The sequence below is a fragment of the Stegodyphus dumicola genome, chromosome 8 (genome assembly GCF_044657685.1).
Source record: "Stegodyphus dumicola isolate Sdum_Otavi_A_Nest chromosome 8, ASM4465768v1".
NCBI lineage: Eukaryota > Metazoa > Arthropoda > Arachnida > Araneae > Eresidae > Stegodyphus > Stegodyphus dumicola.
This window is the reverse complement of record NC_140775.1, coordinates 105,748,819-105,764,156: the sequence shown is the minus strand read 5'-3', so window position 1 is coordinate 105,764,156 and position 15,338 is coordinate 105,748,819.

Below are 15,338 nucleotides of genomic sequence, written 5' to 3'. Positions count from 1 at the left end.
ACGCTAACGCCATGCTCGGGCATTTATTTACATTGCAGCATTCATAATACACAGTTATATATTAATGGTGCATAATTTGCATTGCAGACAGTATTGTTGTATGGATAAATACAATAATTATAATAAGTTTTTAGGGTTTTATTATAAATTTTCAACTGCAAAACAGCACGTTCGTACTGCTGAATTTGAAGGTGCCACCCTGCGTAACTAGCAGAATATCGTCCTCCTCACGCCAGACGCGGCGAAAGCTTTCGACCGAGTCTAGCACGAAGGGCTTATATTCATGTTTATTAGACTCAACCCGAACAGAGAACTTATTCAACTCATTTTGGCGTTTGCTTCGAAGAGATCTGAAAAATTAAGCCGTAACCCCTAAGTGTAGACGTACAGTAAAAGTCAGTTTTTGGCTCAATTCTATACCTATTTTTGTTCATGAATTTCCAAAGCCTGATTTCTAAATTCTCATAATTGTCTTGTCGAATGTTACGTGGACGATACTGCTATTGCAATGAAGTCTGCAAATGTTAATCACGCGATCAAAAAATTGCAAGACTTCACCACATCCATTGAACAATCGTGTAGCAATTATAATATGTGTATTAAAAGCATAAAAGTCGTAGTTACTTACCATCAAGAGAAAGAAACGATTGATCTCTATTATACGCAACTGGAAATTATTTGGTGAACAGTCCCTAGGGATTCGAAGGCGGTTTACCATGGAGTTATCTTAAATCAATGTGTAACTTGGATTGATCATGTAAATCGTGTCCGCAGCAAAGCACTGAAAATAATCAATTGCTTGCTTCTTCTCATAGGAAATTACAATACGACTTATTTATGCAGGACATGTTCACACATTTTTAGAAGGATTTCGGGGATAGCGTTATGAGGTATTTCTTCCGCTTTCCTAGCGTGCCTTCGTGGCGTAGTGGTCAGTACACTGAGCCGATATTTCAGAGATCCGTGGTTCGGTTCCCGGCGAAGGCGTTGCTAAATTTTCATCTTTCCTTCTTCCGAAAATATACCTAATTTCTCTGCAGTGGCGCCCGAACTAAAAGGGTTGTAGATGATGACTCTCCACACCCAGGATTTGGCAATGGGGTCCCGTAAAAACCCCAGTAGCCCTTTAAAAGGGGAGTATATGAGGTATTTCGCGCGTCTTCCTAGCGTGCCTTCGTGGTGTAGTGGTCAGCACACTGAGCCGGTATTTCAGAGGTCCGTGGTTCGATTCCCGGCGAAGGCTTTGCTAAATTTTATCTTTCCTTCTTCTAAAAATATACCTAATGTCTCTACAGCGTTATCTGCGAGACAGCTAAATGACTGGTACTGGCCGTTCCCAACGAATACCTGCAAGACTGATTTTGTTATATAATGCACACATATAGGGCACTCATGAGAGCCACAACAAATAGTAATAATTTATCGAATACACAATAAATTTACAAATGCCGATTACAGTTGAATTTCGGATCACGAACATATTATCTGAACAAAAACGTCCCTGATAACGAAAGATATCTCGAGTTAACTACACTCATGTCGGCAACAAATGATTTCCAAATTTGTTTTGATATAACCTCTGACACAGAATTATCATTTCTATAGCATTATCCTTTTAATTATCATTCCTATAGAATTATCCTTTTAATACAGTTTCTTAGTTTAATTCTCACTAAGTCTGGCCGCAGCGATTTACAGAATCGTGAATTCAGGCTGCAGAAAATTATTGTCCATCTCTGTTGCAAGCAAAGACTTCAAGAAACTTCAAGAGCGTTTACAATTTTTTAACTATTTCCGTAATTGTGTTCCTTAACAAAACCAAGACTGGAAGTTAACAATGAAAACGTGAGGGATTATTAGAAAACCAACCAATTGGGTTCAATAAGAAAAAACAGGAACAACTTCAAAAGCATCAAAAGGCATTTCTGGATGAAATGTATTCAAAGGCAGCGGAAGGAAAGGAGAATCATTTCAGCTTTTCGATCCGCTAAATTTGTGTAAAATGGAGAAAGGTGCAAAGTTTTCATGCATTAATACCACGCTGAGAAAACAATAGTAAACTACAGCATAAAAATATTTCATCACAGTGTCATGTCTCACTTCATAAAACATTTTAAATATAGACAGGAAAAATCACATTGAAAAAATTTGAGTAAAATGAAGGTCTAGTGTATTCCAAGCAGAGTGATGCTAAGAGACACCGAAAAGATAAGGGAAGGTGATGTAGAAATGCAGTTAGTTACCTGATGTTTTTATAGAAAGTGTCTCCTCGTCCAAATAACAATATCTCTTTTCCTTTTTTCTTCCTCATTTATCTTCTTTGGACAAATTTCATAAAACTAAATTAAGTTTTTGTCTTAATTTAATACTGTTATAAGGTATATTATCCCCCCTTTCTGCACGCATTCGTGGTGTAATTGGAAGCATACTCGATGCGTATTCGAGACGTCCAGGATTCGAGTGCCGGCAAGGACTTTGCATACTTTGTTCATCTCCTGCTTTAAAAATAATAATGATGATGACTCTACATCAGGATTTGGCGACTGGTTCCCCTAACCCCAGTCGCACTTTAAAAGTGGACGCATATAAGGTATTCCCCCCTCCTTATCGCATGCCTTTGTGGTGTAACGGTAGCACATTCGGCGCGCATCGAAAGGTCCGGGTTCGTCTCCCGGCGAGGGCATTGCACATTTTCCACCTCTCCGGCTTCAAATAACCTAATAACTCTACACTGTGCTTATCTTTTCTAACTTAGATTTAATGATTTCCACTAATTTATTTTCCAAGTATAATCGTATTATTTAAATAAGCAATCATTTGTTATTCAGTGACGAAGTAATTCCTTTTACACGAGTTTTTTTTAATAGTTTCAGTTTACGAATATTTTGGATGACGAACAGCATCTCAGAAACGAATAATATTCGTGAACAGAAGTTTTACTGCGTTTTAAAAAATTAACATTGAAATGAAATGCCACTTTAGTTTTTTCTGATGCAGTACAAACAAAAAAGAAAAAGGTGTGAAAAATATTTGAAAGATTTTAGATTTTAACCGTCTCCCGAAACGATTTATTAAGGTTCTTTGCGCTGTCGCCGAACTCGCAGCTACCAGTGTGATTTTGCACTGACTCCTGCCAACGATTGTTTTTCCTTTCGTCGCTCTTCTTCTACCCCCCTTGTCTTTTTTTTTTTTTTTTTTTTTTTTTTTTTTATTTACTATTAAGAATTATTTTCTTCGCACTTACGCCACATAAAATTCAACAGCAAAATCACATAATTTTTACGGGCACTATAGCAACATATTTTTAGAGTTTCCGATGCAGTATTAAGTTTTGGCATACATTTTTGTATTTTTTTCAGCCTTTTCTCAGTTTATCATATCATTGTTCAATTTTCTTAGATGGCTTAAAAAATTTGCCTTTATATTATTAACTTTATGTGTGTTAACTTTATGCATAAAATATCAACAGAAAAATCACAAAATTATTAAAAACCCCATATCTTTAGAATTCCCGATAAAATGTTAGAGATTGCCATACATATTTTTATATTCGCTATATTATTTCTTTAAGGACTAACCGCTCACTCAGCCAGCCGCCTAAAATAGTTATCATAAAGAAAGTTTATGGTGATTTCAATTAGTCTAGCTAGCGTAATTTCGTAAAAATATTGAACATTTCTTATTAGTTATGTCTTGATTTTAAGACATTTTTATTTAAATTAATCACATTAAACAGTAGAAAAAGATATTCTTAAGAACTGTGTTTATTGCTTCTAAATTGCTTAGTTTACTGCTGAATAGCCTTCCAGATTGAATCCGAAAGTAGCTTAGGCTTTACTGAACGGCAACATGTTGGCATGTGGAAGATAAAAGTATTTTATTTCCGGCCGCGGCAACACATTGCTTTCCAAGAACCAAAATTTGTTAATTAAAATTGAAGGTAATGTATCTTACATTATTTCGAATGGCAACAGTCTTGCGCCCTAGGACAAAAGTATTTTATGTCAAACAGTGTTGCTAGTGCTCAGTTTCAAATCGTTAAGCTTGCTAATCAAAAATTCATTAAAGTTTTACAAAATCGGAAATAAATAACAAAACAAATTAGAAATTCAAAATTCGGGCTTTTAGATGCACATGTTCGAGGGGAGCCTAGAATATTCATGATGGCTCTAGTACAGCAGTTTTTTTCACAATGCAAGGAACATACATGCATGCAGATTCTTCATTATTAAAAATAATACATGATAGTAACGTTTGGTAGCAACAATTTGAAGATTGAATCTAAAAAGTGAAGGAATATTTATAGTGATACGCCACAAAATCCCGTTTCGAGACTAATAGCCATTTTGGGGCTAAAACGAGAAAATCCAAATATCTTCTGGAAACAAAAATTAGTCACATTTATTTCAAGCTATTCAGCAGCTAGAACTAGAAACGAAAAAAAAAATGTTTCGCTCATGCTGTTGGTGTTGCTTATGCTCACTTGTCTGACAAAGTCAGCCCACACCCACGAAACTCCTCGTAGCAAGGATCATTAGATTACGCCTGCCGTTGGCAGCAACCTTGAGCACCGATTTACCTCATTTCCGCCTCCAATTTTGATGGAGTGCACCCCCGGGAGGATGGATCAGAGGGTCTCCCAACCCTCTTCTCTTCCACGAAATCACACGAGAGGACTTCTGGCTCACCGCATATTTAGAGTGCCGCCATACCGCATCGACACTACACTGTACATTTAGAAACATACGGGATTCGAACTCAGGCCCTTTGGCACTGCACTCAGCGACGCTAGCCACTACACGGGCTGGGCGGCATGTTTCGCTTATTGCAATACCTTAGTAAAATTTAAAAATTGATGAATAATTTAATTACATTAAACAAATAAAAAGCACAAATTAAATATAGTTGTTTTTTTTTAATTCCATAAGATAGAATGTTAAATAAAAATAAAGCAAAATACGCTAGGCTATTTAAACTGAAAGTGAAGAATTATGTAGGATACACTAGGTCAGATTCATATTATACAAGGAGAAACCATAAAAACGTCAATGGCGTCAAGTTGTTTGTAAAGATTTAAATCCAGAATGATTGGATTATTTGCATTACGGCAATTTATAATAGTTGTAAAAAATCAATAAAAATATAATTCATGATATTCTTGAGTAAATGGCTTTGTTACACGCATCATTACATCATAATCCACACCATTCTGATCTAGACAGATTCTCACTTCTTCCACGATTACATACATAGCCAAGAAATGACATACATAACCAAAAAATGACGTACATAACATTCAGATTTTCAGACTTCATTTCTTATAAGCGACTACTCTATCTCTATTTGTTTCATATCTCCCGCAACGACTGTTTTTCAACTGTATTCTCAATTCGTAACACTGTTGATAGCTTTTTTGACCAGAACTTTTCAGTTCAAGAGTTTTTCTTAGAATTTGCAGTGCTTTTCTAGATTCGATCAACGTTGCCATGTCATCATTTTTTTTATGCATTTCTTTCGCTGCCACTTTCTGCAGTTCTTTTTAACACTTTCATAATTAGTTTTTATACTCGTTGTCTCAATATTGTTGTGAACTGATACATATTCTAAACAGGACTTTATAACTTACTTTATAACTTAAGAATTGCAAACTGCAGCTAATGTTTCAGACTGATATCTGAAACATTAGCTGCAGTTTGCAATTCCTTCAAGCCTCATTGCCGAAAATACTTTCAACTAATTTTAAGAGATTAATTCCGTGCAATAACTGTAATATATAAGTGCTTGAATTTTCACAAAATTCAATTCTGTTCATCATTTTTTGAACTTTTTTTTTTCTGCAATGACATTTAAAATCTTTTATACTACTTTGGTCTAAAGGCTGAACGTTCAGGTATTATATTTGCAGGAAGAGACACTAATATTGGATGGACTACTAAAATGTACCTTCGGGAGGAATGACGAAAAGCTTTGATAGGTATTAAATAAGATATTCTGGCCCTGAAGAATGTATTTTGCTAATCTGAGTTTTATAAACAGCGGAGAAGAGTTTAATAAACAGCGGTTTTTCAATTGATTAGTATGCACGTATTTATTTTGGCTCCTGGAAATTTAAGCGTAATAAGCGTTTGTAAACCATTGAGTTTAATAAGCGGAAGGGTACTGAACTTATATTCAAGAAAACGTTCTACTCCTTATAAAAATAAAATACAAAAAGGGTGACTCCTGCACGATAGATATTAAGCGACATATTTAATCTTAAAGTTTGAGAAAATTTTGCTTGAAAACTCACAGATCGTATACAAATTGAAGAGGACAATATTTAAATTGGCATGTAATTAAAAATATAATATTAACTTAAGAAAAGGTCTTTGATGTTAAAGACCTTTCTTTGATGAAATAATAGATTAAGGGACAAGCACTAGTACGCAAATCATCATGAAACGTTTTGATCCATATGCAAGCTTTCAAAAAGATATCTTAATTTTTAGCACAGAAGACAAATAATAAAAGTCCATTGCAAAACATTTCTCTAAAGAAATGAAAACATCTGTTTATTCTCTTGAATAAGAAATAAAAAAGCAACGATATTTTTCAGTAATCATTAATCAAAATGTCGCCTTAATTGAAATAGCTCTCGTAGCTACTTAAGATCAGCTACTGAAAACAAAGACAAGAAAATCCATCTTACAGTACTCTATGTTTGGTACTGCAAAGTAAAAAAAGAAAGAAAGAAAATCTGAAATATTTCAGATTTAAAATTACGTCCAAAGGGGCTGTTTTTAAATATTTATTTATTAAATATCGCGTTTTTCTCTCTTAAATCCTAAAATCCAGTTCAACAGCAATATCGCAAAATAGTTTTAAAAGGAGCATATCTTTAGAATTACCGATACGGAGACTCGTCCGTATCGTGCGCTGGAGATAAAAATGTTTTTTTCTGTACAACGTTGCCATTGCTCGCTTTGAAATCCTTGAGTTTGTTAATAAAAAATTCGTTAAAGTTTTACAAAATAGGAAATCGATAATAAAACAAATTTCAAATTTGGTCTTCCATATGTCCATATTCGTAGGAGGATTACGTCTTTCAAAATTCGATGGCTCTTTGTACTGTTGTTTTATCACAATGCGAGAAATATACATACATTTATGCATATTTTTCATTATTTAATTTCTTTAAATAAAATGCAGGATTCTAACATTTGGTGGCAACAGTTTATAAAAATAAAAGGCACAAATTAAATATAGTTGTTGTTTTTTAATTCCATAAGATAGAATGTTAAATAAAAATAAAGCAAAATACGCTAGGCTATCTAAACTGAAAGTGAAGAATTATGTAGGATACACTAGCTCAGATTCATATTATACAAGGAGAAACCATAAAAAAAAAGTGAAAGTGATTGGTTGAAAAGTGATTCGTCGTTTATAGTGAATCGACGCAAAATTTATGAAACTATATATATATATATATATATATATATATATATATATATATATATATACTAATATTAAGAAAAACAGACGGCCTAAAAATTCAAAAAAAATCACAAAATGAAAAATTTGAGATTCTACCAATTTCGTGATTTTAGTGTAATATTTATTCGAAATATTTCCACTCAGCTGCTACACACAATTATAAAGTGTTCTTGAACTCCCATGTAACATAGTTGAGGTTACAATGCAGTCGCGGCTAATATACGATTGAGCAGGTCTATACGATCTGTTGATTCCCTTTCATAAACCTTGTTTTTTAAAAAACTTAACTTATAAAGCAAAACTAGTTCAGCGATCGTAGCAACCATTCTATAAGATCTTAAAGTCCAATAATGTTAGTTCCAAATATACTTCTCAAAAAATCTCGTGGCTCTGCGGATTTATGTACTAAAGCACCGACATGTTGAAGCCACATAACTGATAAATCTTTCAGTGAAACATTTAACAATTTCTTAGAAGCTAGGCAATGATCCATTTAAATATCTATGTATTTCTCGGCCGTTAATGTACCACCAGAAATGAATGGCCGAATCAGCGTTTCGTTGTATAACCCGCATCAGCCATTTTGTAAGTTTACTAGTAAGCCGGCGTTCAACCATCCAAAGAATTTCTTTTACAAGTAACAGATTATCATCTAACTTATTTTAAACAAAATTATAAAACTCAACTACGTCTTCGGGCATAAACTCTTGAGCCCGTATTTGGCGATAACGGATATGCTTCATTTTTATGTAAAATTTGCCCCACACGAGATTTTGATTATCTAGATGCTTCATTTTCATGTAAAATTTGCCCCACACGAGATTTTAATTTTCTAGATGCTTCATTTTCATGTAAAATTTGCCCCACGCGAGATTTTGATTTTCTAGATGCTTCATTTACTTCTCAAGTTCATTGAATATTAAACTCCATCAGTAGCCGAACGGTTACTGAAAGAGGAATGCTGATAGTTCGTCTTGGGTTCGAACCTAGTGAATGGTTGATTGTTGGAACGACCTGTCCTGATTAGTTTTCGTAGTTTTCTCCATATGTAATGTGAATATGAGCCAGTTTTGCTTAGAGAATGCTCCAGGAAGGCATCATTACCCTTAGGCAGAGAACCCTCGTGTACTTTGCCATATTCTTATAACCACTCTTCATTGAAGATTGTCTTTCGGCTTCTGTTGAATTTCGATTCCATTGACCGTAAAGCATAATCATTGCGCAATATTGACTGGCGCTGTACATATTATTTAACATACGTTACATGAAGAATAGTAATAGCATATAATCGGTAAGAAAAGTGAGTGCACACTTTATCATTTACGTATTTATTTCCTTAGCGAAACATTTGTGCAGAAGAATTCGTATTGCAAGAACAAGTAGTGGGCTTCAGTAATGGCACATTGCACTCGTAATATTATTTGCATCCCTTGAAAGCTGAAAAATATTTCTTGTCCTATGCATTCATTTTCTGTATAACTACGTATTATCTTTCTAATATAATAAAACAATATATTAATGTATTTTTAATATCTGAAAACTTAATAAATTATCTATTTAAAAATAATTTCGCCATATTAGATGCAATAAAATAATAAATTAAAGAATGCATTTATAAATCACAAAAAGCACTGAACGATCTTAAATAAATAAAATAAAAAAAAACTGGATTATCTTTTATTTATTTTTAATCGACCCTAAGCAGTGCAATAAATTCCATTTTCTGGCATTGTAAAATCGATAAAAATAGTAAACTTTAAAGATCTCAGTCAATTTCTGTCTGATGAAAGTCAAATTTTTCTCTTTTATTTCTTAGAATAAATATAAATTGTCACTAAACGTAAGAACGACGTCTGAAAAGTTGGATGTCATATTTTTTACAACACTAATTTAATTTTAAAATTCAGGTTTTAAAAAATTTTAAAACCTGAATTTCGGCTTTTAGAATGGGCATAGCCATTCTAAAAGTAGAACACTTCTAAAGTAGTACACACACAGAGAAGTACACTTTCACCCACCTAAACAAATGTAATTTTTTTTCCCACAGATATAATGCAGCATAAGCTTCCAAAAAAATTTGTTTTCTTTCTTATTCTTCTGTTGAACTTTTATAATGCAAAAATTTTTCGGTGAAAAATAACCTCTAGACCAGAGGTTCTCAACCTTTTGACTAACGCGTACCATCTAAACAAAAATTGAAAACCTTTAGTACTACCATCACCACTCTTGAACAGAGCTCAGATAGCATAAATTTACAAGTGTTAGAGAGAAAACTCAATCAGGATCTTGGGGTTTTAATTTTTGAACTTAATAGTTAAAAATACTTTCCTTCGTTTCGTACCACCTATTTTTCTCCTGCGTACCTCCGATTGAAAAGCCCTGCTACAGACTAACAATCTTTTCCTGACATAAGTTATTCATGAAATAAGCAGCACTAGGCCTGTTACTTGACATCGGGTTAGTCTTTCCTCTACGCTCATCTTAAAAAATGCAATGGGTAAAGGGCTGTAATTTCCACTCCTCCGTCAGTCTAATCATCAAAATGGAATTAAAGCTCTGCATATCAACCTTCAGCGTTCAAAGATAGCCACCGATAATTTAATACAATTCATTTCAGAACAATATCATGACATAATTTTTGTACAAGAGCCATACTGCAACCAAGGTTCCCCAAGAAACTTAACACTAACATGGAACGTCATATCCTGGCAGAACTCAGGCACTACACAGTCCCCGAGAGCAGCCATCATCGTGCTAAATAAGTCCTGGACTCCACTCGTTATCAAAGCACACAGAGATGTAGTCACCATATCCATTACCACAGCAGAATAACAAATGTACCTCACTAGCGCCTGTGCGTAGCCTATTGAAGACCTCGATAACACCCTGCAAGGAATAAAGACGACTCTCCACAATAGCAATGTCCCTCACGTGATCAACGGTGATTTTAACGCACAGAACAGCCTGTGGGGTTATCCACGTACGACCCCAAGGGGAACAGAAATGGAGGACTTTATTAACTCTAACAATCTAATCCTACATAACGACCCTGAGGACTTACCCACTTTTACCACAATCAATGGAAGAGGATGGCCCGATTTGACTCTCAGTACACACCACCTAACTCACAAAATCCAGAATAGGAAGATCAGCGAATACGATTCTTTCACCGACCACAAATACATCACCTTTGAAATTGCCCGGAAAATAGAAAACATACAGACGAAACGCTTTCGAATTAGTAGCAGCACAGAGAGAAATTTTATCAAACTATTAAGTCCAAAAATTCAATCCATTCTACAAACCATCACCCAGACTAATTCCAAAGAAAATGTCATTATATATGCAATACACTTCACACGACTTATTCAAGAATGCTGCCATGCATCCTTCAAACTAAAGTCAGTTACCAATCAAACAAAAGCTAACTGGTGGACCAAAGAACTGCGTGCAGATCGCCAAAAGACCAGAGCGCTAAGACGAAGATTAAAGTCCCGCACAAACGACGAAGATCGCACAGCAGCATGGGCCGAATACGACAGGCAAAGGGCAATTTATAAGAAGAAAATCACAGAAGCTAAACTAAAATCTTGGACCTCCTTTTGCAGCAATAACCAAAATACTTACGGAGTACTCTATAAAATAGCCACCTCAAAGATTTTCAAGCATACGCAGATACACACCCCAAATAGCATACACACCCCAAATAGCATACATACGCACAACAACGCCAACGTTACGACAGAAGCCTTAAACAACATCCTAGACCATGTTTTCCCGCATGACAACAGCGAAGAAGACACCCCAGTGCAACGAGAATTAAGAACCTCCATTATTTCACCAAAAACCCCAGATGACAGACAATTTACAAAAAAAGAACTACTACAACTCGTCAAAACACTCAACAATGCGAAGGCAAATGGCCCAGATGGGATTTCAAATCAAGTTTTGAAGATAATCTGTAAAGTCAGCCCAGAAATACTCCTAAATTTTTACAATAAATGCCTGAAATACAATTGCTTCCCGGACTGCTTCAAACACGGGCAAATCATCCTCTTCTCGAAGAAAGACAAAAACCAGAGAACACTCGCTCATACCGACCAATAAATCTACTACCAGTCGTGGGAAAGCTACTTCAACCACTTCTGGTCAATAGACTAAAATACCATATATATAAAGATAATAGAATAAGTACCAACCAGTATGGATTTAAACCCAAAAGCTCAACCACTCATGCAATAGATATAGCAATCTCTCAAATACAAACAAACAAAAGCCATCAAATGCATTCGGCTCTCCTATGTCTTGACCTGCAAAATGCATTCGATTCTGTCTGGTGGACAGCTGTCAAGCAGGTCCTCAGGGTGATGCAGTGTCCAAGAAACCTGTACCTTATGATTACGGACTATCTCAAGAACAGACAAAGCGTAGTAATCTATGACAATACCATAATCACCAGAAAAACAAACTAGAGGATGTCCCCAAGGATCGTGTATGAGCGCGGACCTCTGGAACATCACCTTTAATAATATTATCGATCATCAGTGGCCAAATCACACAAGGATTGTAGCCTTCGATTTCTGTTTCAATTGGTAGACGATGTTGCCTTCGTAATCCAAGGATCTACACAAAGACAACTAGAGGAAAACTGCAACACCACCCTTAATATATTCAACTACCTTTGTCATAGAATAAAACTCCAAATATCACACATAAAATCGCATGCAATTATAATACACAAGCCAGGACAAGCAATAACCAGGAATCCCACGCTACGAATTGGAAACAATAAAATAAAATGTGTGAAGACCATTAAGTACTTAGGACTCACAATAGACCAGAAATTCAATTGGATACCACATCTTCAGGAAAAGAAGCTAACCACTGCCAAAATCTCAAAAGCATTACGTCGATGAAAGGATATTCCTGGGGCCTTAATCATCGCATTATGAAAATTCTATTAAAGACAGTAGTGAATAAAATAATCACCTATGGAGCTGCTATCTGGGCCTTTCCCATGACAGCAAGAAAAATTCGGACTCTTAACTCAATTCAAAGACATTTCTTGATCAATATTACCCGATCATTCTCAACAACCTCCACCAACGCACTACAAACAATAGCCGGGGTGACGCCACTACACGGGCGTAGCTAGAGGGGGCAAGGGGGGCATCTGTCCCCGGGCGCAGAATCCAAGGGGCGCCAAACTGATGTTACGACATTTTAGAATTAAATGTTTTCCATCCTTGGCAAGCAGTCGGGGGCGCAAAATCTTCAGTTGTCCCTGGGCGCTGGAAACCCTAGCTACGGCTCTGCGCCACTACCAATTGAAACAGAAATCGACGCACTGTCCACAATCATCCTACAACTCAAGAAAACTTCGACGTACAACGGCGTAATTTTCAATCCACAAGAATATGAAGAAAAGCCATCGAAATATAACAGACATCACGCTCTGGGTCTCCACAATCTCCACTACAACCTCGACAAGCCACCTCCATCAACTGATTTTACTGCATACACGGATGGCTCAAAGATCGAAAATAAGGTAGGAAGCGGAGTCACCATAAAAACAAAAACAGGGCTCCACGCCGAATGGCAAGGTTACCTTCGGCCGCAAAACAGCGTATATCAAGCAGAGCTCATAGCCATACTAAACATCATTATGCAACTTAATGACTTAAATACAGATACCATCCACGTAATCACCGACAGTCGGTCTTCCATGCATGCATCAAACAAGAGCACACAAATTCTCCTATAGCCCGGCAAATTCAAGACATCATAAGCACAAGTAATAAGAAATTTGTCCTGTCATGGACCAGAGGGCACAACGCCTGTGAAGGCAATGAAAGGGCCGATTATCTAGCAAAACAGGCAGCTCTATAACAAACAGGATCTCAAATTCATATCCCATGACTTAAATCAGCATTAAAGTACAAACTAAAACAAATGGCGAATGAACGTTAATGGAAACAAGACCACAAGGGCGACATACATTCGAACTACTACCCAAGGTTGATGAAAATACCACATTTTCAACCTACTTCCTTACCCAGTACATCTCGGGTCACGGTCCCTTCCCCAAGTATTTTTATGATCGCAATATGGCTACGTCGGATAGATGCATATGCGGGGAATGCGGAGACTCTGAACATTACATGTTTCAGTGTCCGCTAACGTCAGCCCATCACATTCGCCATCCCACCGACACTGGAATATAATTTAGAAGATTCATTATTATGCAGCGTAAAGTTTTCCAAAACATCAAAAATATTATTGATTTCTTGCACCACCAAGGACTGGACCTGTGTCATCCATAGCTTACAACCCCAAATAATCCTCTAAGTTCATAAAACGCAACAATAAGAATATCCACTCTCACCCTCATACTATACAGAAGTGCCTCTAGAAAACACACTTAAATATATCCATTTATTGAGACAACCGTAACTTTTCTCATATTACGAACTATGAACTACATCATGCTGTGCAATGTGTGACAGATGCACCAGTACTACGTACTCAACACTATGTACCATGAAATGAATTCATAAACTGTATGCTGTACTGTAAACTGCACTATGAATGAGAACTTATAAACTGTGAATCGTGTAACTAAAAAACCAAACAAACAACGAACCACATACCATAAACACTCCCTCCCCCCCCCGCCAACAGAGCTCCAACCCGAAACACAAAAGAAATATGTATCTACATCTATAAGTAACTTATTGTAATTATCCATTGTAATTATTGTATCTATCCATTCAACTGCAAAGTACCGTGTAAAGTATATCTGAGACAATATTGTCTGCAATGCAAATTATGCACCATTAATATATAACTGTGTATCATGAATGCTGCAATGTAAACTAATTCCCGAGCATGGTGTTAGCGTGCCCGGTCAGGGTACACACTTCTATAGATGGTTAGTGCAGTGAGGCGATACCAGTTTTGCCCATGGCGATGTTTTGGTGCCTCCTGTACTTCTTTCTGTCTGTCTGTCTGTGAGTAGTATTAGCTTTTTGTCCCCTATTAGTTGAAAAATGGGTATATCACTTCCTCAATACCCTTGGGCAGTGATGGCGAACCTATGGCACGCGTGCCACAGTCGGCACGTAGAGCCTCATTAGCCGGCAGGCGACTAAACTATTACTTCCTTAATCAATAATCACAACAAAATGACACTATGTAATTTAAATAAGTGTTTTAGTCTGTTCTTGAATGTTTCACTCACTTACTTATCGCATAATGCCACTGGCATAGGGCCCAAGCCTAGATGTAAGATTTTCATAAATAGACACAGAAATGATATACATATTTATTCACCCAATTTATGACATTTCAATTAATTGGGCCATTTATTATTAATTGGGCCAATCATATTACTTGTTACATGGCAAAGAATACTCCAAAGCAGCTAATGCTTGCTAAGCGAATTCATATTTTTTGCAGACTGCCGGCGAATTTTAATACTTTCATCGTTAAATAGATTACAGTTTTAGATCTAAGCATTGAGGTAACTTATGAATAATTCTAAAACAAAAACGGAAATTACAAATATAATGTAAAAACATGCAATTAGATAATATAGCAAAACAGGAAAAATTAATAGGGAAACCAAGCTTATTTTAATGCGCTCAGCCAAAATAAACCCAATAAAGCGGAAAAGGAGCATATGAAATCTAGAAGTTTAGTAAAGAGATGTTCGGGTTAACGGTTATTGCTGTCTCCTGTTTATATACGAATCTGCAGCCATAGATTGTTGATTCGTGAAAATTCAATTCCTTACTATAGGCTAACAATGTTACCTCTTTTTAGTACATGATCGATTTATATTTAATGCTCTATTTTTAAATTCT